A 21291-nucleotide genomic window follows, 5' to 3' on the forward strand; every position below is an offset into this window, starting at 1 on the left:
TCTGGGAAAATTGGGGTTTAAAAAATGAGTCATTTACTGAAAAAAACTAGATTTGATTAAATACGTGTTCTCTATTTTTTTGAAATTTCCCCACTTTTAAAAAAAAGTGGGTGGAACACATAACTCTGGTCACCCTGTTCATAAGTCTGTTGAGTCGCCAATGCAATTGTAAATTGTTAAATGTGAGTGTAAGGTAGTCCTATCTAAGTATAATGAGTCACCAACATGTTATAGATGAGACACCAGATGGTAGAATGAAGGTGCCAAGTTTAGGAAAAGTGATAATATTGATAGAGAAGAGGCACCAGCTAGGCGGAATAAAGATGCATTGGTCCGATTCTGGTTTAACCATTGGTAATGTTTGGTTTTAAAAATTTAATCTCTCAAATTTTGATTAAATTAAAAAATTTCATCGTCCAAAGTGATTAAAACTAAATCTGGAATTTAATTCAATCAATTAAAATTATGATTATTTAATTTTAATCTTAATTTTTAGTTATGATTAAAAATTTTAATTGATTAAATTCCGATTAAATTGAAAGTGAATTTAATTTTAATCAACTAATTTTGGCCGATTAAATTTTTTAATTTTAATCATGATTAAAATTAAATTTCGGTTTAATTCAATTGTTTTTTAATTGATTAAATTTTTGCCCAACTCTGGTGGAGACTACTATTATCTACTCCTTAACAAAAACTTACAGTTTAAAAAGTTAAGTATAAGGGTTGATTAAACGCCAAAAGGTACACAAATCAGCAAGTACCCATCATTTCATTTATACTTCATTGATATGATTTAAGTAATTTTACTGCATTAACTTTTCCTTCACATTTTTAGAATTTATTAGATGTCACAGACCCTTATGCTGGCCAGTTCGTTCATAATATTATTTGGTTATAATTATGATAAAATGTATATTATATCTTCGTTTTTAAATAGGTACCTTATTTTAACTCTAATCCAAATTATTCTTCGGATTTATCTTTAATATGCCCTTTATTCTGAGTAGTCACATCTTATACATGCATGTTAAAGTAGAAAAAGACAAAGTTAGAGTCGGCTACTGTTTAAATTTGAATCACGGAGGATTTAAAACAATATTTCAGACTTGAATTCGTCTTACCGAAATATTCGTGAGCACAAATAACACACAGTAAATAACAAGTAGATTATTCAACAACAATTATTCATTTCTCAATTGTAATTTAATTTTACTTACAGTAAAATACTGGAATAATTAGCTGTCCTAAACGTATGCAATACTTATTTATTTTATATTACATAACATATATATAACATTGTGAGAAGAACAGCTACATTGAGAGTGTAAATGAAGAAAACTATATTATTTGCGATAAAGCCAGATAATTATTACCTATTATTATAAACGTTTGACTACTACATAAAATAACAATTACTTTAATCGAAGAATAAACTTAAACAGACGATTTTTATTAAAAATAAAATAATCGAAATCATTGATGTATGTTGGTGTAAGCATTTTTTTTAAAAAAGTTTTTAAATTTTGTAGCCTCGTACTTTTTTTTATTTTTTATAACGTTTTCTTTTTAACCTGTAATTAATAGTTTGATTATTATAGATTAATAGATATTAAAGTCAATCTACAGTGCTACTTGAACAAATATTTTGTAGATGAAAATGGCCAGCATAAGGGTCTGTGACATCTAATAAATTCTAAAAAATGTGAAGGAAAAGTTAATGCAGCAAAATTACTTAAATTATATCAACTAAGCTTGAATGAAATGTTGGGTACTTGCTGATTTGTGTACCTTTTGGCGTTTAATCAACCCTTATACTTAACTTTTTAAACTGTAAGTTTTTGTTAAGGAGATTTTTGTACCTTTTGGATAGATTTTCATTTTTGTCTATTTTGCTAAGTTACATATCTGCTTTACTGTTTTTTTTAAATTTGGAATAAGCAATTCTATCATTATAACCTGATAAGGTGTTAAGTAGGAACCGTAACTACCACTGGAGAGATCTTTTTAAAGAATGATTATAGTTGCGGTCCCCAAACCATCCTCAATAACAATTTTTTTGAGAAAGCCTTTTTATATAAAATAGGAAGGTATTTGTACGTAAAAAGCAAATTTAAACTGCGATTTCAGACCTTCCTTTTAAGAGAAGTAAGAAAAATAAACGGGCGATTACAGTACTTCTCCATAAAAGGCAAAGAGGCAAAGATTTTGAATCGAACGACAATTCATTAATGTAAATAGGTTCACCCATTGATAATTTTAACGATTGCAGTACTTCCTCTTAGTAGGTGTAAGAGCATGATGGCACTTCACAGCCATGTAGAGGAGCTTTAATCACTTCTTCGTGCTAAATTTTATCAAAATCGGACAAAGCGTTATAGAAATATTGGTAATAATAGTTTTAGAAACGGCCTTACTTGGGTGGGGCAAACTCCCCTCCATATGAGGCATAGCGACGAGACTTTTAAAGTGCAAATCTGTACAAAATTTCGATTCGAATGACACTTCATTCATGAAAATCAGTTCACGTGTCGATAATTTGAAACGATTGCTATACTTCCTCTTAACTGGTGTAAGAGCAGATCGTCGCTTTAATGTTACATAGGGGAGCCCTAACCCCATCATCCTACCAAATTTTATCAAAATCGGGCTAAGATTTACAGAGTAATTAGTAATAATAATTTTGAAGGGGGCCTTACATAAAGGGGGCTAACTCCTCTCGCATTCGGTGTACAGCGTCGAGACCCCCAAAAGGCACATCTACATAAAATTCCGAATCCAATGACACCTCATTCATGAAAATAGGTTCACGCGTTTAGGCGCTACGCGGTTTACAAAAAAGGTAACAACAACAACAACAACAACAAGAAGAAGAAGAACAACAACAATTTCTGAAAAAGCCGTTTTTGCTCATTTTCAGCAACTTTTTTCTCAAAACCTATTAGATCTGGGTTGTTGCAAAAAAATACAGTGATAAAGGAGGGTTTGCCCTATATTTTAAAGAAAATTTGGGAATTTTATCTTTTATAGAAAAAGAGAAACAAATTGTCAAAGTTGGGTGTTTTTTAACGTTACGCTTTTTCGTGCAGTTTTTGACGATCCTACCGGACAGTTAATTAATAATTGTACTTGTCCTACAATTTAATAATTGTACAAAAGTTCGTGAAAATCTGTCGAGCAGGAATCGAGATATGTAGTGTGGCATTTTGGTTTCGTTTGAGAGAGTGAAATATTTAACACCAAATATCTGGACAACTACTGGATAGATCTTGTTTATATCTCTTTAACAAAAACTTTAAAGTTTAAAATGTTAAGTATAAGGGTTGATTAAACGCCAAAAGGTACACAAATCAGCTAGTACCCAACATTTCATTCATGCGTAGCTGATATAATTTAAGTAATTTTGCTGCATTAACTTTTTCTTCACATTTTTTTAGAAATTATTAGATGTCACAGACCCTTATGCTGGCCATTTTCATCTACAAAATATTTGTTCAAGTAGCACTGTAGATTGACAGTAATATCTATTAATCTATAATAATCAAACTATTAATTACATGTTAGAAAGAAAACGTTATAAAAAATATAAAAAAATTATGAGGCTAAAAAATTCAAAAACTTTTTTTAAAAAATGCTTATATCAACATACATCAATGATTTTGTTTATTTTATTTATTTATTTTATTTTATTTATTTTTTTAAATCGTCGGTTTAAGTTCATTCTTCGATTAAAGTAATTGTTATTTTATGTAGTAGTCAAACGTTTATAATAATAGGTAATAATTATCTGGCTTTATCGCAAATAATATAGTTTTCTTCACTTACACTCTTAATGTAGCTGTTCTTCTCACAATGTTGTATATATGTAATATAAAATAAATAAGATATGCATATTTTTAGGGCAGCTAATTATTCCAGTATTTTACTATAAGTAAAATTAGAGAGACTAAATTAAATTACAATTTATTGAGAAATGAATAATTGTTGAATAATCTACTTGTTATTAATTGTGAGTTATTTGTGCTCACGAATATTTCGGTAAGACGAATTCAAGACTGAAATATTCTGTTAAATCCGTGATTCAAATTTAAACAGTAGCAGACTCTAACTTTGTTTTTCTCTACTTTAACATGAATGTATATGTGACTACTAAGAATAAAGGGCATATTAAAGATAAATCCAAAGAATAATTTGAAATGAAGTTAAAATAAAGTACCTATTTAAAAACGAAGATATAATATACATTTTATCATAATTATAACAAAATAATATTATGAATGATCTGGCCAGCATAAGGGTCTGTGACATCTAATAATTTCTAAAAAAAATGTGAAGAAAAAGTTAATGCAGCAAAATTACTTAAATTATATCAGCTACGCATGAATGAAATGTTGGGTACTAGCTGATTTGTGTACCTTTTGGCGTTTAATCAACCCTTATACTTAACATTTTAAACTTTAAGTTTTTGTTAAAGAGATTTTTGTACCTTTTGGATAGATTTTCATTTTTGTCTATTTTACAAAGTTACTTATCTGCTTCACAGATTTTTTTAAAATTTAGAATAAGCAATTCTATCATTATAATCTGATAAGGTGTTAAGTCGGAACCATAACTACCATTGGAGAGATCTTTTTAAAGAATGATTATAGTTGCCATCCTCAATAACAATTTTTTTGAGAAAGCGTTTTGAATAAAATAGGAAGGTATTTGTACGTAAAAAGCAAAATTAAACTGCGATTTCAGTACTTCCTCTTAAGAGGAGTGAGAAAAATAAACTGCGATTACAGTACTTCTCCCTAAAAGGCAAAGATTTTGAATCGAACGACAATTCATTAATGTAAATAGGTTCACCCATTGATAATTTTAACGATTGCAGTACTTCCTCTTAGTAGGTGCAAGAGCTTGATGGCCCTTCACAGCCAAGTAGAGGAGCTTTAACAACTTATTCGAGCTGAATTTTATCAAAGTCGGACTAAGCGTTATAGAAATATTGGTAATAATAGTTTTAGAAAGGTCCTTACTTGGGTGGGGCGAACTCCCCTCCTTATGAGGCACAGCGTTCAGACTTTTAAAGTGCAAATCTGTACAAAATTTCGATTCGAATGACACTTCATTCATGACAATCGGTTCTCGTGTCGATAATTTGAAACGATTGCTATACTTTCCCTTAACAAGTGTAAGAGCTGATCGCCGCTTTAATGTTACGTAGAGGAGCCCTAACTCTATCATCCTACCAAATTATTTCAAAATCGGGCTAAGATTTACAGAGTAATTAGTAATAATAATTTTGGAGGGGGCCTTACATAAAGGGGGCTAACTCCTCTCCTATTCGATGTACAGCGTCGAGACCCCCAAAAGGCACATCTACATAAAATTCCGAATCGAATGACACCTCATTCATGAAAATCGGTTCGTGCGTTTAGGCGCTACGTTGTTTACAAAAAAGGTAACAACAACAACAACAACAACAACAACAAGAAGAAGAAGAACAAGAACAACAACAATTTTTGAAAATGTAGTTTTTGTGCATTTTTCGCATCGTTTTTCTCGAAAACTAATTAATCTATGTTATTACGAAAAAATTACAGTTATAAAGGAGGATTTGCCCTATATTATAAAGAAAATTTGGGAATTTTATCTTTTATAGAAAAAGAGAAAAAAATTGTCAAAGTTGGGTGTTTTTCAACATTACGCTTTTTCGAGCAGTTTTTGACGATCAACCCTTATACAACTGTCCCCTACCGGACAGTTTTAATTTACCTGTATGTGGTGACTACTATTATCTATAATTGTACAAAAGTTCGTGAAAATCTGTCGAGCAGGAATCGAGATATGTAGTGTGGCATTTTGGTTTCGTTTGAAAGAGTGAAATATTTAACTTTAAATATCTCAACAACTACTCGATACATTTTGTTTATATTTTAACTGTACATGGAGATTACTATTATCTATAATTGCGTAAAATTTCGTGGAAATCTGTCGAGCTGGAAACGAGATATTTAGTGTTGTATTTTGGTTTCATTTGAAAGAGTGAAATATGTAACTTCAAATATCTGGACAACTACTGGATAGATTTTGTTTATATTTTACCTGTATGTGGAGACTACTATTATCTATAATTGTACAAATTTTCGTGAAATTCTGTCAAGCAGGAATCGAGATATTTAGTGTTGAATTTTAGTTTCGTTTGAAAGAGTGAAATATTTAACTTTAAATATCTCAACAACTACTCGATACATTTTGTTTATATTTTAACTGTACTTGGAGATTACTATTATCTATAATTGCGTAAAATTTCGTGGAAATCTGTCGAGCTGGAAACGAGATATTTAGTGTTGTATTTTGGTTTCATTTGAAAGAGTGAAATATGTAACTTCAAATATCTGGACAACTACTGGATAGATTTTGTTTATATTTTACCTGTATGTGGAGACTACTATTATCTATAATGGCGTAAAATTTCGTGGAAATCTGTCGAGCTGGAAACGAGATATTTAGTGTTGTATTTTGGTTTCATTTGAAAGAGTGAAATATGTAACTTCAAATATCTGGACAACTACTGGATAGATTTTGTTTATATTTTACCTGTATGTGGAGACTACTATTATCTATAATTGTATAAAATGTCGTGAAAATCTGTCAAGCAGGAAACGAGATATTTAGTGTTGCATTTTGGTTTCGTTTGAGAGAGTGAATTATTTAACACCAAATATCTCGAAAACTACTCGATAGATTTTGTTTATATTTTACCTGTATATGGTGACTAGTATTATCTATAATTGTATAAAATTTCGTGAAAATCCTTCGAGCAGGAAGCGCAGTGCAGTTTCACCCATAGTTCTGTTACTCATCAAGGTCTTTCAATTATTTTCTTCAAACTTGGAATTGCAAAATTAATTCAAAGTGACGCAATCAGTTTCAGGTGAGAAACTTCCCTGAAAATGGCTATGCACGTCACTTCTTACAAGTACACAGTGGTATTGGCAAAGTGGTCTGTTTTGATACTCCTTTCATCGAAATAGTGAGTAAAGGATGATGTAGTTTTAAAACTTCTTTTCGCTAATTACTTCGTAGTTCAGCACTAAAATTTCCCCATATTTGTACTTATTATTTATTAAACCGACATCTTTGCAAACCGAGCTCTTGGGAATTAGTAACATCATTGTGTGAGTGAGTGAGAGAGCTAGAGATATACGAGAGGCAAAATCTTTGTCTGTTATTCGCTGTTCATAGATATAGTCGCTTTGTTGGGTTAATTGGCGCAATGTTGCGCTAAAGGATTAGTGTTAACCCCAAAGCAAAACTGTATTTGACTTTGGTACTAAACTGGTGATGGTAGGGAGTGGTGGAGTGTGGATTGCTTCTTCGCCTTTGTTAAACGTACTCTCTCAGAGATGCTTGTATTTACCGATCTAATTCAACATTTACATAATAAAGGGCGATATGTACATTTAGCTTTGCATCATATCTGATCTGAAACCTGCAAACATTCTCAAGGCAAAGTTTTGAGTAAGCTCTAGCTTTGTATTTTCATTGAGACAACACCATGAGCGCCATGTTAACTAAATGGCAGAAATCTCTCAGCCAATCAGCACCCTACAAAAGGGGACTTTTCACCCATTTTTTTTTTATTTTTCTTGAAATTGGCTTTAATGATTTTCATTACACGACACCCACTCAATCGTTGCTCTCATGGAGATCCAAAACTATTGGGAACATTATCCTCTGGGGGTTAAGTGGATGATGTCGGTTCCTCCTAATGACGGCAGTGCGAATTATTGCCCAAGTATTGATGAAGGGCCATCCTAACCTGCACTCCAGTGTCCTATATAACAGTATTTCTTATAACTTCAGCAAAACGCTGTTATAATAACTCGCAAGTTGTGAAAACTCATTGTTTGAACTTCCTCTTAATTCCCTCTTATCGCTGATAATTCCAATTGAAGAATTTCCATAAAGCTAATAGTGTTTCTTAATTAGGTACAGCCCTTAGATACCTGGCTAAAATTTATGCATGGACCTAACTGTGTCGTGTGAGATCTTCTACTCCTTTCGACTTCATCACCCCTAATCCGCCTCGCTAATTAATTCTTTGATCCTTTAGCTATCCAGTGGTCTAATTTAATTTTGGATGTAGACGATAGATTCGAAACTATAATGCCAAACTTGTATCCCCCGATTTTGTTATCATTGCCTCCATATGATAGCAAATTTAAAGACGTATTCACGTCAAAATAGTTTTTTTTTTTCACACAATTATTTGAAATGAAAAACTACAGGTTTATGTCAGAGCAATCAGCAATGAAAAGAGTTTTTCATAGTTTGCATAGTTGGTCTAGATGCTTTAACTTGTTGTTCGAAAAAACTATCATTTTCGAAAAATAGATTACATATTATAAATACTATTTTATTATTAAAAGCTATTCATGAGCAATAAAACTATCACATTTCACTATAACTAGTAACCTGACAATGCAATGGTAGTGGGCGTGGCTGTGGGCGTGGACGCCCATGACAGTTTCAACTTCTGATTGGTCAGTCAAACCTCCCACATTTTACACATCTTCCTCTGCATTCTGGTTGGTTGATTGTTTAACAGTGAATTATTTCATAGAAAAATATACTTTAGAATTTTTTTACTAATTTTATAAATAAGGTATTTGATAAATTTTCAGAATATGCAAAAAAAAATAATCTAAATTTGAATATCTGTTTAAATGCGGGCCGCAGGTTGTGCACAGCTTCCATAAAGAGTCCTTTACCTGTTAATAAAAGGATCTTCCTCCTTGAATACTGTGCAGGGAAGGCTAAAATTCCTCACCCAGAATTCCTCTTTCCAGTTGAAACTGGTTTTCTTTAATGGCGGCTACAATTTTCCTGAAACTTAGCATTAAATAGACTTTCTAAGTTGGAAGACATCGTAGAAGTTGGAAAATTCAGGCTTTACAGTAAGAGTAAGTCGGGAAAGTGTGCTATTTTATAGAAGCTTTTGCTATTTTGGGAAACACTAAACGCGCTTTTCCCCATGGAAACTTAAGAACATACGGCAAACACTTTTGGAGCAAGAGAAGTAAAAACCTAGTTCTTGCTAGCACTTCGTGGAACTCCACAATCCTTAGAAATGAAGAGATACTATTCAGGGAAAAAAAAACAGTAACCCTACCCATCTTGCACCCATATTTATTTCTAACGATTTATTTAAAACATTGAAACCAAATTAACGCCGGAAGCTGGCTATGAAATTAACAGCAAATATATTATCCAAAAATGTGTTCAATATTTATGTAAATATAGCCCACATAATGTATAGTATTTAAATTGAATACATGATTTTTAGAATAAAGATGTTACATAAAACGATGGTTATCGATAAATGTTCAATTTAAGTTGCAGGTGTTTGGGATGAGGAGGGGCGCGGAAGTGGACAGCTAACTTCTGGCAGGGCAAAGCCCCAGAAGTACCAAGCTCTCGTGAAAGGGAAATCATGTTTTGAAACTGCGGGAGCGACTAGTTAGGGAGGAATACATTATTTTGTTGGAGGCGACATGGGATTACCATTATTAGCCAACTGCATGTACTGAAATTGGTTATATTAATTGACAGTTATTAATAAATAAATTCTAATCCGTACTTATCTATTTTAGTCGTTTAAATTAATTGATATTAATGATTTATTCATGTTTATATTCATAAAACGAATTTGTTTCACTCAGAAAGTGAAACTGGGAATGCCAAAACAAATCTAATTATTGTCAATATGATAAATTTTTTAATATATTACAACTACGTCACGTGACAATTTAGAATAATGCCTACGGTCATACCTCGACAGGGCTACCCGAGAAAGAATTAATTGTAGAAATATTATTCAAATAAAATATTATAGATCTAGGAGTATAGAATGGAAATAGGAAGTCCAAAGAGAATCGTAGAAACCATTTTAAAGAAGTACTAATTTCAATTATCAGCAAAATTCTCGGTAGGGATCACGTGAGTGGCGGTGGCAACGCCCAAAGGATCCTTTGGCGGGAAACTTACACAACTCTCTCTTTATACACCAAGAAATGCCCTTAATGAAATTTCCCGCAAAAAAATCTTTCAAAGTGACGTAATTCAAAGATATTTTCGTGAAAAAGAAAAAAAAAAAAGAAAAGAAAGGAAATCCTCCTCTCATTGAAGTACAACTTCCGGTTGAGAGATTTTAGCCGCTATGGCCGCCATGTTGGTTACTCAAATGAAATTTAAAATTTGAGCTACCATGTTCAATACTCGGAAGGAGGGGAGGACCTCAAAATGGTAATTTCCGGTGAAAAATTATTATTGAAAATTTGACAAACTTGCAGCACTTCCTGTTGCAGTACTGTAGTAACAGAGAGTTTGCAATGTGCATAAGCTACATGTTGTGACAATATGAAGCAATAACAACCAGTGGCTAAGCATCGGTGTCCCTAATCGTCAACAATAAAATAAATAATTGTCTTAGATTAGAATAGATTTTCGTGGCGGGACCTGTGTCCCATGACATTGCAGCCACAAGAAGCTTATTGTGCCTTACCCCTTTGGATCTAGTAGAGGAAACCTCCCCTACTAAAGAGTGGGAGGACTTTCCCTACCAGCTCCTTGTGCGCTACTATCTTCCTTGGTCTCAAAGACCCTAAGGTTTCATAACGCAATTGAACAGCCAGTGATAGGCCGTTTCCTCCTCATCCTGACACAATCTGCACACAACGATTCCGAGCTAATAAGCCCCCACCTTGTATAGATGACTATGTCCCCTATGTGTACTGTGTGAATGTATTGGGGTGTAACAGCAGTATATGTTGCTCATGTTCATGTTGTTAGGCTGGGATACCCGCAGGGACACCAAGTACCCCCTACTTAATAGGGGTAATAAGTATAATTCACTTGCTTTGAAGTATAATAAAATGATGCTTTTGAAAGAAGCGAGCGTCTCAAATCTTCTACCTAGAAACGTTTTCTTGTGTAAACATTTTAAACTAAAGTGATTTGATCCCTGTTGTACATGTGTCGCAACTTTGAATGAAATCATTTTGCATTACCGTAGAAAATCTACAGAAAATTCAGAAAGATGCATTTCTTTGCAGAAGTTCGGCTCTTTCTTGGAAGAAAAAACTTCGGTCGGAAGTCTCTCCAAACTTCTAGGTCGTACCCCCCATGCAATGCCAAACTAACGATCCTACTCAAGAAATACACCATATACCTTGTTCTTGAATCCATCATTATTCTACGGAGAGAAATCAGGCTGCTGCCGGCAACAAAATGACATGTGCGATTATGACAGCATAAATACTGCTGTTATGAAACATTCAATTCTTATACTATCGAATATCTTTATTTAACCCTTATTTGATCCGTTCACTTACATAAGGACCAAAATTGTGGCCTTCTAGATCATAAAGCACGCCCTTAAATGGCTTCAGAGTTAATGAAAGAAAATAAAGAATTAACATTATTACGGTATGAGTTTTTATCAAATAAATATATTTATTTTATGCAAATAATTTACTAGTTTGCAACAGAGTAGAAGGAAAAAAAAGGTAAATAAATAAAGGAAATAAAGTAAAAAGCAACTGTATCCACTCGTGCAACACACAATCAAATATACAAGAAAATATATTTATTTAGGAATTTAAATGAAATAAAATTGGAACGCTCTTTAATTGGGTCAGATAAATTGAAACGTTATTTAAACATGCAGAATTAAATTGCATTCATGCTGTACTGTATGTATACACACAAAACACTCACACAATTCTATGTAAATTCCCTGTATGGTTATATGTATAATGTTTTTAATAGAAACCAGCAAATAAATTATAGATGTAATAAATAAAATGTTTATTTGTAATTTAATGGGTTATATCAGTTCTGGTATACTCACAACCAACAGTTAATTGAGAATTTTTAATACTGTTCAAACATTGATGTTTGGGCCTGATCAACAAACCGCAAAATATGGTAACGAAAAGTCTGAAGTGAAATAATTACTATTCAAAAACGGTTTTTTTCTCTTGCAGATATTTTATTGACAAGTTTTCCAATCAATAAGTTATCAATTTTACCGCTCTGGCTTTTTTTTTCTTAGTGGAAGAACAACAGAAGTTTTCACGAAGGTTATAACCTTTTCATTGAGGGGATTTTGAAGCACGAAACTATGGAAATATCCGTCATATTCTCTAAATTCCCCTTATTTTAGTTTTTTTTTTTTTTACTTTCATTTTGAGAACTATTTTAATAGAAAGTTATATAAGTTTTTGCAGTAGTTTTGTTTAATGTTTAGAGAAGCTTCAGTAAACATACCAAGTTTGTTGCTCATTTTTATTTAAAAAAATAAAATTCAAAACAAAGATTTAAAAAAAAAGAAAAAAAAAAGCTGACTTGGGAAAAGCATCAGCCCAGAGCTTTAGTGAGGATAAAATCTTCTGGGATACAGGAAATGGGTTGCACAAAGTTAAATTGTCCAATAAAATTCAAGAAATATTGCCTTAAGCCAAGTAGTTTGGCCAGTGTTCACTAATACGAAAATATTGTACAGAGAAAGAGAGAAATTTTCCCCACACTGTTAAGTAGTGGCTACACTGTGTGATGTTGGTTAGAGGTGCAACAGTTTCTGCAATCAGCTGTATCGTTCTGTAATTTAGTTATTTATATTTTTTTTTTATTCTTTTATTTACGTAGATAAAGAGTAGGTATATAAAAACAGTGTTTTGTGTATAAATTTTAATATTTATTATTCTTTCTCTGTTTTAGATGTGAGTATTATGAAGTTCAAACAATTAAGTAAAAACATGTGTAATTTGACGGATAAAATCAGCAAAATGAGCAGAAGATTGATTGACTAAACGACCCAGTATTGTAAGCGTAGAGTCAACCAAAGAATTTAGTAAGTAACTAAGTTTTCTTTTCACTTCAGCTTCTTTCCAAAAGTACCCTGAATCTGATTTTCCAGGGAAAATGCTCCAATATGAACACCATGAGTTTAAAGAAAATTGTTGGATTCATTTTCAAGAAAACCTCAAAAAAGTTGGAAATCTTTTTCAGCAAAGTGAAAGTTCCAGTAGAGAAATTTCGAACGCTGGTAAGCCCCACTCTTTGTACAAAGTTTCCTCTTACTGCAAATTGTGTATCTTACAAGAACCTCAAAACAGGCAACTCAAAAATCGCTCTGGAGCAATAATGGGAGAATTCTATTCTAGTTTATTATCAGCGTAATATACCGTAAAGTCAATAAAAAGGAAACACAAAAATGCGGGTAAAGTGAAGAAGAAATGTAGAGAAAAAGAGGCGGGAGAAAAAGTAAGGAAGTAAAACAGTATAGGGTCATTTGGCAGAAGGGGATGTGCCCTTATGTGCCCTTTAGTTGATTGGACAGTAGACATGTTGAAGAGGGCGACCTACAGCGTCCTGGTCCTGTCCTACCAAGACCATCCCTAGCAAACTGATTATTGACAGTTGCGTTCTGTTTGTCCCAAGTCCCTGCAATTCTCTTTTTACCTTTTCTTTCTCTACTAAATAAGAGAGGAGACTGTAGTCATACATTTTGTCAAGTTTCGAGAAAGAAACTTTTTGTGTGTATGAACCAAAATCTCAGAACGGAAATATCCCAGAAAATTATAACTTCTTATCTACATAGGATCCCGCCAAGAGTGGCTTGACTGCTGCGAACATTCCTCGACATTCATTCGCAGTTTAGGTTTTGAAATTTTATTTAAAATAAAACCGTTTCCGGTTATTTATAGTACTTTGGCACCACTGTTTTTTTAATATTTTGGAACTTTACTCACATATTGAAATGGTCAAGGAACAAGCCACATCTCATTCTGTTACGACTTGGTGATCCACTTCCGGATTGTTGTAAATATATTGGGCCAGGATACTGTTCCTAATAACTGTAGGAATTTTTTTTTAAGTCCACTCGGTTTAAGTGTGATCTTTGAAATGAACAATGAAAATTTAGAAACCACTTTAAACAAATCTCAATCTAGTCCGTTCCAAGGGCAGGTTACCTTCATTTAGTGACTAACTCATTCAAAAAGGGTAATAAGGGAAATTTACTAATCAGTCTGAACCTTTCCCTAAGGTCGTTACCTAAAACTAATAATTTTGGTCCCCCAAAAAAAGCAGTGACTAACCAATGAAACCCGCCATATATGTAATTACAACATAGACCATTATGGAACCCAATTCTAGGTTGCTGTCCCGTTTAGAGAGCCAAACCATTCAGCTGGTATAACAACACGAGGTGCTCCAGCCGAGTTATTCAACTGGGTCTAGTGTTATTTAGTTATTCCATTAGGTGGGGACAATTGGGTGTAGACGGCTGACCGCCTGTGCGCTTTATACCTCAAATTGGCTAATTTCCAACCTCAAATAGGGCCTCCACACTGTTCGTGCACCATGTGTTCCCATTACTGCAGTTCTAACTGAAACTGGATGGGGGAAAAACACCTAATAAAATGGAAAACCATTAAAAGGGAATAATAAGCATTCCGGCGGGAAGCTTTCCCATCCTATTTCCTGGGACTTAAATAGAATTTCCATGGAAAAATGTTTGCAAATAAAAGGTAGATCTGGTCAGAGAGCTGTTTCCTCACTGCCGAGGAAGTAACAGAGTTCGAAATACTCTATTAAGAGCGGAAATAAATTGTGAAATTTATTTGGCCATTAGCATTGAAAGTGAAACCATCTGCCACATCATTTATAAAAGATCTGCTACCTTATAATGTTGTTCAAGAAAAGATGTGCTTGGCCAGTGTACAGTGAAATGAACAGTTTAGTAAGGAGTGGCTGGCTGGACGAGTTGCTGCAGCCCTTCTAAACCTGCTGGAGATTAGCTTTTTGTAAAAGAGGTTGAAAACACGGTATAAGAGATCATAAATCAAGCATACTGTTCCTGGAGCCTCCCAAGGGATAACGCTCTAGTGAGTGGGTGGGAGTTATTGTTCCAGTTGGGTTCCTTGGGCTGTGATAGGTCCCTCCTACGCCTGGGGCAGAACAATGGGCTAAATATAATGAATGGTGTCACTATATTAACACAAAGCTTTTACACAGATAATTCCCTCTGTTGGATGCTGCACGAACTACTGGCGCACATTGTCTTCTGCATGGTTTTTTCCTCCTAACACTCCCAGACAGCAACTACTGAAAATATGCAGATTTATTATTTTTTAAAGTAAGTTATTTTGTTGTTAATAAGGTAAAGAATGCGATGAAAGCCTTGAGCCAACCAAATACCGTCAAGAAAACATAGGTGGTGGGTTCGGAGTCTGAATGAATGTATAAGTTCGGAGTCCGGAGAATCACAGTTAGGGTCCGCAGAACTAAAGTTAGAGGAGGAAGTCGTTTGGAGTGTTCATACGATTTCCTTCAAATTCGGGAGGGGCCTCCAAATATGTATTACCAGTGAAATCTCACAAAAAACGAAAGTTTAACACCAACGCAGTACTTCTCTCTAATAACTGAAGGAGAAAATCCAAAGTGTGTGGTATTAATTAATTGTTTTCCTGCTGCAGTAAAACAGAATTTGGAACAATATTTTAATAAATACTTCACGTATTAGTAGAACATGTAGTTAGGGGTTGTGCTGCAAGGTGGAGTTGTCAACCCACTACCACTATCTTACATACAAAACAGAACCGAGGGCGATATTAAGTTTTTTGCTGAGGAAATACTGCTTTTCCTAGCAACAACATCCTTGCATGCTGATTAGGGCAAGAATGCATCTTCTCCGTACATACATGTGTGCTCAGTGAACATACACTTATTCGCGAACCCCATATATCAAAGACCTTCTAGTTTAATCGCAAGGACTTATTTAATTTATTAGAGTATACTAAACCCTAAGTCCCGCCAGGACTAACGCCCGTTGCTTTGGACATTTTTTGTTTGTCCTTCAAAGCTAACTAAGTGGCGGGGGACTTGCACAATAGGTTTGCTTTTTCATCGCCACATATCAAGTTAGTTTTTCCTCAACTTCTGCCCCAGTACGTGTACCAATTATAATATTCTCTGGGGGATCCAGTTTCTTATGAGAGAAATACATAATTCATCTAGCATTATCTCTCTTTCATCAGTTTATCTTTTAACCTACTGTACAACTATCAACAAGAAAAAGATCAGAGTGGGGAGCTATGAAATGAAAACAGATATCTCCTTGGTCTCAAGGCTGCTCTCCGTGGACTAGCTCCTCCAAGGTCACTCCACACAACATCAAATTCTTGGCTAGCCTATCGATCATTGCATTCGATTGGCAAAAATTTAGTTTTAACTCACTGTCTACCTCTACATTCATCGAACAATAATAATATCGAAGGTGCAGCTTCTTGCAACTTGTGTCCATCCATCCATGGCTTTGGAACGCGGTTTATTGGGGAGGGGGGAAGGTAAGAATAGTTGAAAAATTAAGAATTAAATAAGAAAAATGGAGAGGGTAATCTGATATTTTATTTAAGACAAAAAGGAACAGTGTTTGAATAGGAGGAACCTCCAGACATAGGCGAACTAGTGCGGAAATGGAAACTTAATTGGGCCGGAAATATTTGCAGAAGGAGCGTTGCAAGATGGAGAACAGTGATAATTAAAGGGCACCCAAGGGACAGACTAGGGAAAATTGGCAGTCCTTAATTTCAATGGGACACAGACTTTAATAACTGGGTGGAATATGCAAGCAACAACTGTCAGAAACTGTCAGTAGCAAAATTATCTAAGGCGACAACTGCTTCAGTTACAGGTAAACTGTTTCTTTTTAACTATAATTATTGTTTGTTTAAATTAATGCTTAGAATATGTATTAATATGGATTTAATATCCCCAGCTTATCTTGTCGAAGAAAAAGGCCTGAGCTTACCTTTTACTACGTCTCAAGAATGGTGATTTGGCGAAGAAGTTAATTAGGAGTTATTGTCAAGGCTGGCTGCAGACTTGATCCATCAAGACAGTCTGTTTATCAGGATAATTGTAGGCCTATTAACTGGCCACTGCAGGCTCAGGAAGCACATGCATTGCATGAGCCTGGCAGATGATAGCCTCTGTAGGTTCTGTCAGGAGGAGGAGGAAACGGCACTGCACGTGTCAGTGCGAGGGGCTTGTCTTGATATTTTCCGAACATTATTTTAGATTATCTACAAAATCATCTATTCAAATAACTTTTTTGAAGTTTATATAGACATTTATTTTGGTAATGTTCATCTTTCTAAAAATTTGAAGTATATTGACATAGTCAAAACTCAATTAGAGATCTCTTCTCTGTAGAAATTAGAGCAAAATTACCACCTTATCCCTGCGGGTATTTAGTGTAACAACTAATTCAACATCATGTACACGGATTATCCGAGTATTCTCCGATTATACACAGGAGCCTGTAGAGATAGTCTGTGCTGTAGTTCAAGGGGACTAGAGCATCCCCTTGCTAACTGTGGCTCCCGTTCATTTCCACAGCCACAGCACTCTCAACGCAATAATACTCATTGGAATGTACACTTAGGGATGCTGTGACGACTAAAGTGTCCGTGTTAGTTTTAGTTTATTTAATTAATTTGAATTTAATAATTAAATAACCTGCAAATCTAAATTTGGCTGTAGCAGCTCAGAAGCTGAAATGTGTTCCTAACCTAAAGTAGATCAGAGCTCAAAGGCAGACCTTGGCAGCAAGTTATCGAAAGTTGTGATAAATGTTAAACTTTACAGAATTTATTGTTACAATTGGTCCATTATTAAACGACTGTAGAAAAAAAAAAGTATTTTCTCTAAATAATGGACATTGCTGCCTGAACTATGGTAATGTATATAATTGAATTCAGTGTAAATTTTGTTAACGATCATAGGGTATCCATCCCATGGGTTTTAGACGAACAGTTGGAGATGGGATGGCTAACTAGGGATGAGCGTACGGCTATGAGATTAACTCGCGCTCCAATGACGGACTCCCCAGAGATCGGACACTCTGGACCACTTAGTACAGCGGCGTACTGCCTTTCTCAACGACCCTCTTGACCGCCGCGGGCGGCTAAGTACGGTGAACGTTGTGCTGTCCTTCATCTCTATACAGTTCTCGGAGTTAGTCCTCTGGGGGGGTCCATGTGTCTACTATGTACGATGACTTCGCAGAACCACTAATTGACCTCCCTCTCTATCTGATACAAATACACTCTGTGTTTCCAGGAAATAAGTCTCTGGATACAGTCAGTTACCCGGAAGTGCAAGATTTTTGCTTTTGTTTTTTCCTCGAAAATAACCATAAATTGTCTAATACTTGGTGTAATGCCCTGCGACCAAATGTATTGGTCACCCCCCCCCCCCTTAGTACAAAAGGTTAAATAACTTGATCAAATTTCTAGTTTGTAGTCGATTTCTAAATCGAAATAACCACTTTACTGAGATGTAGTTTACCTACTTGTCAACAGCAGTAACTCGGGAAATTCCTGGGCCAACTTTGTTTTTTAATTCAAAGACAATGAGGTTGCCAAGTACTAGAGCGGATATCGGTCATACCTGCCCTGAGCGATCGGCGAGCAAATCCATCTGTTAATGTGCAATGTTGTCCCTGCCTCTATAACCGCACTGAGTCCCGGTCCCTTGGTGACCCTGCCTCTACAACCCCTCTGAGTCCCGTTTTACTCTCCCAACCGTACAGATAGTTTGGCCGTTCGCCAATACTCTACACAACCAACCCTTTTTGGAAATCCTCGTCCTCTCACGGAGCGTTCAATGTCTGAATGGTTAGTGGGGTCCCACACTCGGTGCTGTCATCTCCGGGACTCCTTTGTAAATCATCCCCCTAATAGGCTGGATATGTGAACAGCACGTAACTGTTCTAGAGCTCTCTCCCCCCCCCCCCCCACTCGCTTCCACTTATATATCTATACTCACATTTATATATATATCAATTGTCTGACGTCCATACACCACCCTAACACCTTCCTGTATCATGTTTCACCCACAAATCTGTTTTCTATGCATTTACTTGGCCCATTAAAGCGAACTGGGCTAAAGTAGGACTCTGCTGGACATGTTTGTACATGTTCACCCCCATCTACAACCAAAATCTTTGTACTTGATTAGTTTTCATTAAAATTATCTACTTTATTTTCAGTGATGCGATTCAGCCGAGGCAATTTGAGCTTTTTTTCCAAGGTTTTCTTGAAGATGACGCCAACAATTTTTTTTAACACGTTCCGTGGCAAGCCACTTGTCGTTATATTGTCACACAATCTTTTATTACATCATAAGTACGAGGGGTACCCAAAAAAAACCGGAATTATTTTTTAAAAGCTATTTATTTACAAATTTTTTACAGAACAACCTTATCCCCTTCAAAATACTCTCCATTACAACTAATACATTTGTCCCACCGGTGCTTCCACTGTTCGAAACATTTTTTGTAGTCATCTTTAGAAATGGCTGACAGCTCCTTCTTCGTTGTTTCCTTGACCTCTTCAATGTTGTCAAATCGGTGACCTTTCATGCCCTTTTTCATGCATGGAAATAAGAAAAAGTCGCACGGAGCCAGGTCAGGCGAGTAAGGTGCGTGGGGCAGCGGAACCATGCCATTTTTAGCCAAAAACTGTGTAACAGAGATGGCTGTGTGTGCAGGTGCATTGTCGTGGTGGAAGAACCAGTCTCCTGTTTGCCACAAATCGGGTCTTTTTTGCGAACACTATTGCGCAATCTTTTCAAAACTTCCAAATACAAGGTTTGATTGACGGTCTGACCTGGGGGGACAAACTCTGAATGAACTACGCCTTTGGCATCAAAAAAGCAAATCAGCATTGTTTTGATGTTTGAATTGACTTGACGACATTTTTTTGGTCGGGGTGAAGATGACGTCTTCCATTGGCTCGACTGTTGCTTTGTTTCTGGGTCATAACCATAGCACCATGACTCATCACCAGTAATGACCTTTGACAGAAAGTCTGGATCAGTTTCAAGCTGTTGTTTCAAAGCACGACATGTTTCAACTCGATGTTCTTTTTGATTGTCAGTCAGAACTCGAGGAACAAACTTGGCAGCAACCCTTTTCATCCCCAAATCTTCCGTTAAAATTCACTGAACCGAGCTCCAAGATAACCCACTACTCTCTGACAGTTGATCAATTGTCTGTCGACGGTCTGTGAACACCAGCTCTCGAATTTTTTCAACATTTTCGTCGATTCGGGCAGTTGATGGACGTCCAGTACGAGGTTTGTCATCAATCGACATGTCGCCATTTTTAAACCGAGTAAACCACTCGTATACTTGAGTTTTTCCCATAGCGTCATCTTTGTAAGCTGTTTTCAACATTAAAACACTTTCAGCAGCATTTTTGCCGAGTAGAAAACAAAATTTCAGAGCTGCACGTTGTTCACTTAAACTTGCCATCATAAAAAACGAAAAAAGAACAAAACAGCGCTGGTAAAAACAATCACTGCAGATGAACAGAACAAGCCAGGCAGACAACACAGGCAGGACTGAACTGGCAAGGAATTGCGCTATACACGTCTAGCGGCAGAAATGCGTACTACATAAGCTCCATGCGCGGCAACGCAATTCCGGTTATTTTTGGGTACCCCCTCGTAAGTTCTCTTGTTTAGAGTAGCTATCAGATCGTGTATCACTTCTGGTACTGAAGTAGCAAGAGAGAAAAATATAAGAGAAATCACATTTTGCAGCGATTGCCCCGAAAAAAGACGTCTTTAAGCCTCCATTGTTTTAACAAAATCCATTATTAAATGTAATTATTTATTATTGTATTTGTAACAATTAAATAAACTTCTCTATTTTGCATAATGACTCATTTTTTGGGGGTAGAAATATATTTTACAGAATTACATTTGTCAAAAAATATATGTTTTCAAGCATTAAATAAATATGACTGCGAGCACCACCGATGGTACACGTGGCACGGAACGTGTTAACTTGGTGAAATAAATTATACTATATGTACACGTGTGTGTAGAACTATAAATTTTAAATTTAACATTTTTCTCGATAAATAATACTTCTGGGAAAGAGGATAGATCTATTTCCCTCTCAACTGCCATTTCCTGAAATGTAGTCTTGTATACTAAAATCGAGTTTGAAGTATATGTACAACCCGAAGTACGTCATCACTTAGCGTATTGTTCATATTCTCCAAAATGGCTCCTAGGCTGTAAACTTCTTACATACATTAGATACGCATAGATTTATGGCTTTTACTTTTCTATTTTTTCTAGGACAGTTAGTTTTAGACTAGTTCTCCCGGGGTGCTTCCCAGAAAGGTTATGTTCAAGTATAATCCACGGTTTTACAAAC

General features: G+C 35.2%; 1 long non-coding RNA gene across 2 annotated transcripts; it reads left to right on the forward strand.

Moving 5' to 3' along the window:
• The first annotated feature begins 12257 nt into the window (after nt 1–12257).
• Nucleotides 12258–21139, forward strand: LOC141452360 (uncharacterized). Of its 2 annotated transcripts, XR_012457344.1 has the most exons (6): nt 12258–12653; nt 12772–12904; nt 12971–13099; nt 15073–15193; nt 16566–16750; nt 16835–21139. It is a non-coding gene; the product is annotated as an uncharacterized lncRNA (long non-coding RNA). The 2 variants fall into 2 exon arrangements; XR_012457343.1 differs by having other exon boundaries at nt 12266–12904.
• Nucleotides 21140–21291: the final 152 nt, after the last annotated feature.

Source organism: Rhodnius prolixus, unplaced genomic scaffold (genome assembly GCF_049639745.1).
Source record: "Rhodnius prolixus isolate KJV_2025 unplaced genomic scaffold, Rpr scaffold_3, whole genome shotgun sequence".
NCBI lineage: Eukaryota > Metazoa > Arthropoda > Insecta > Hemiptera > Reduviidae > Rhodnius > Rhodnius prolixus.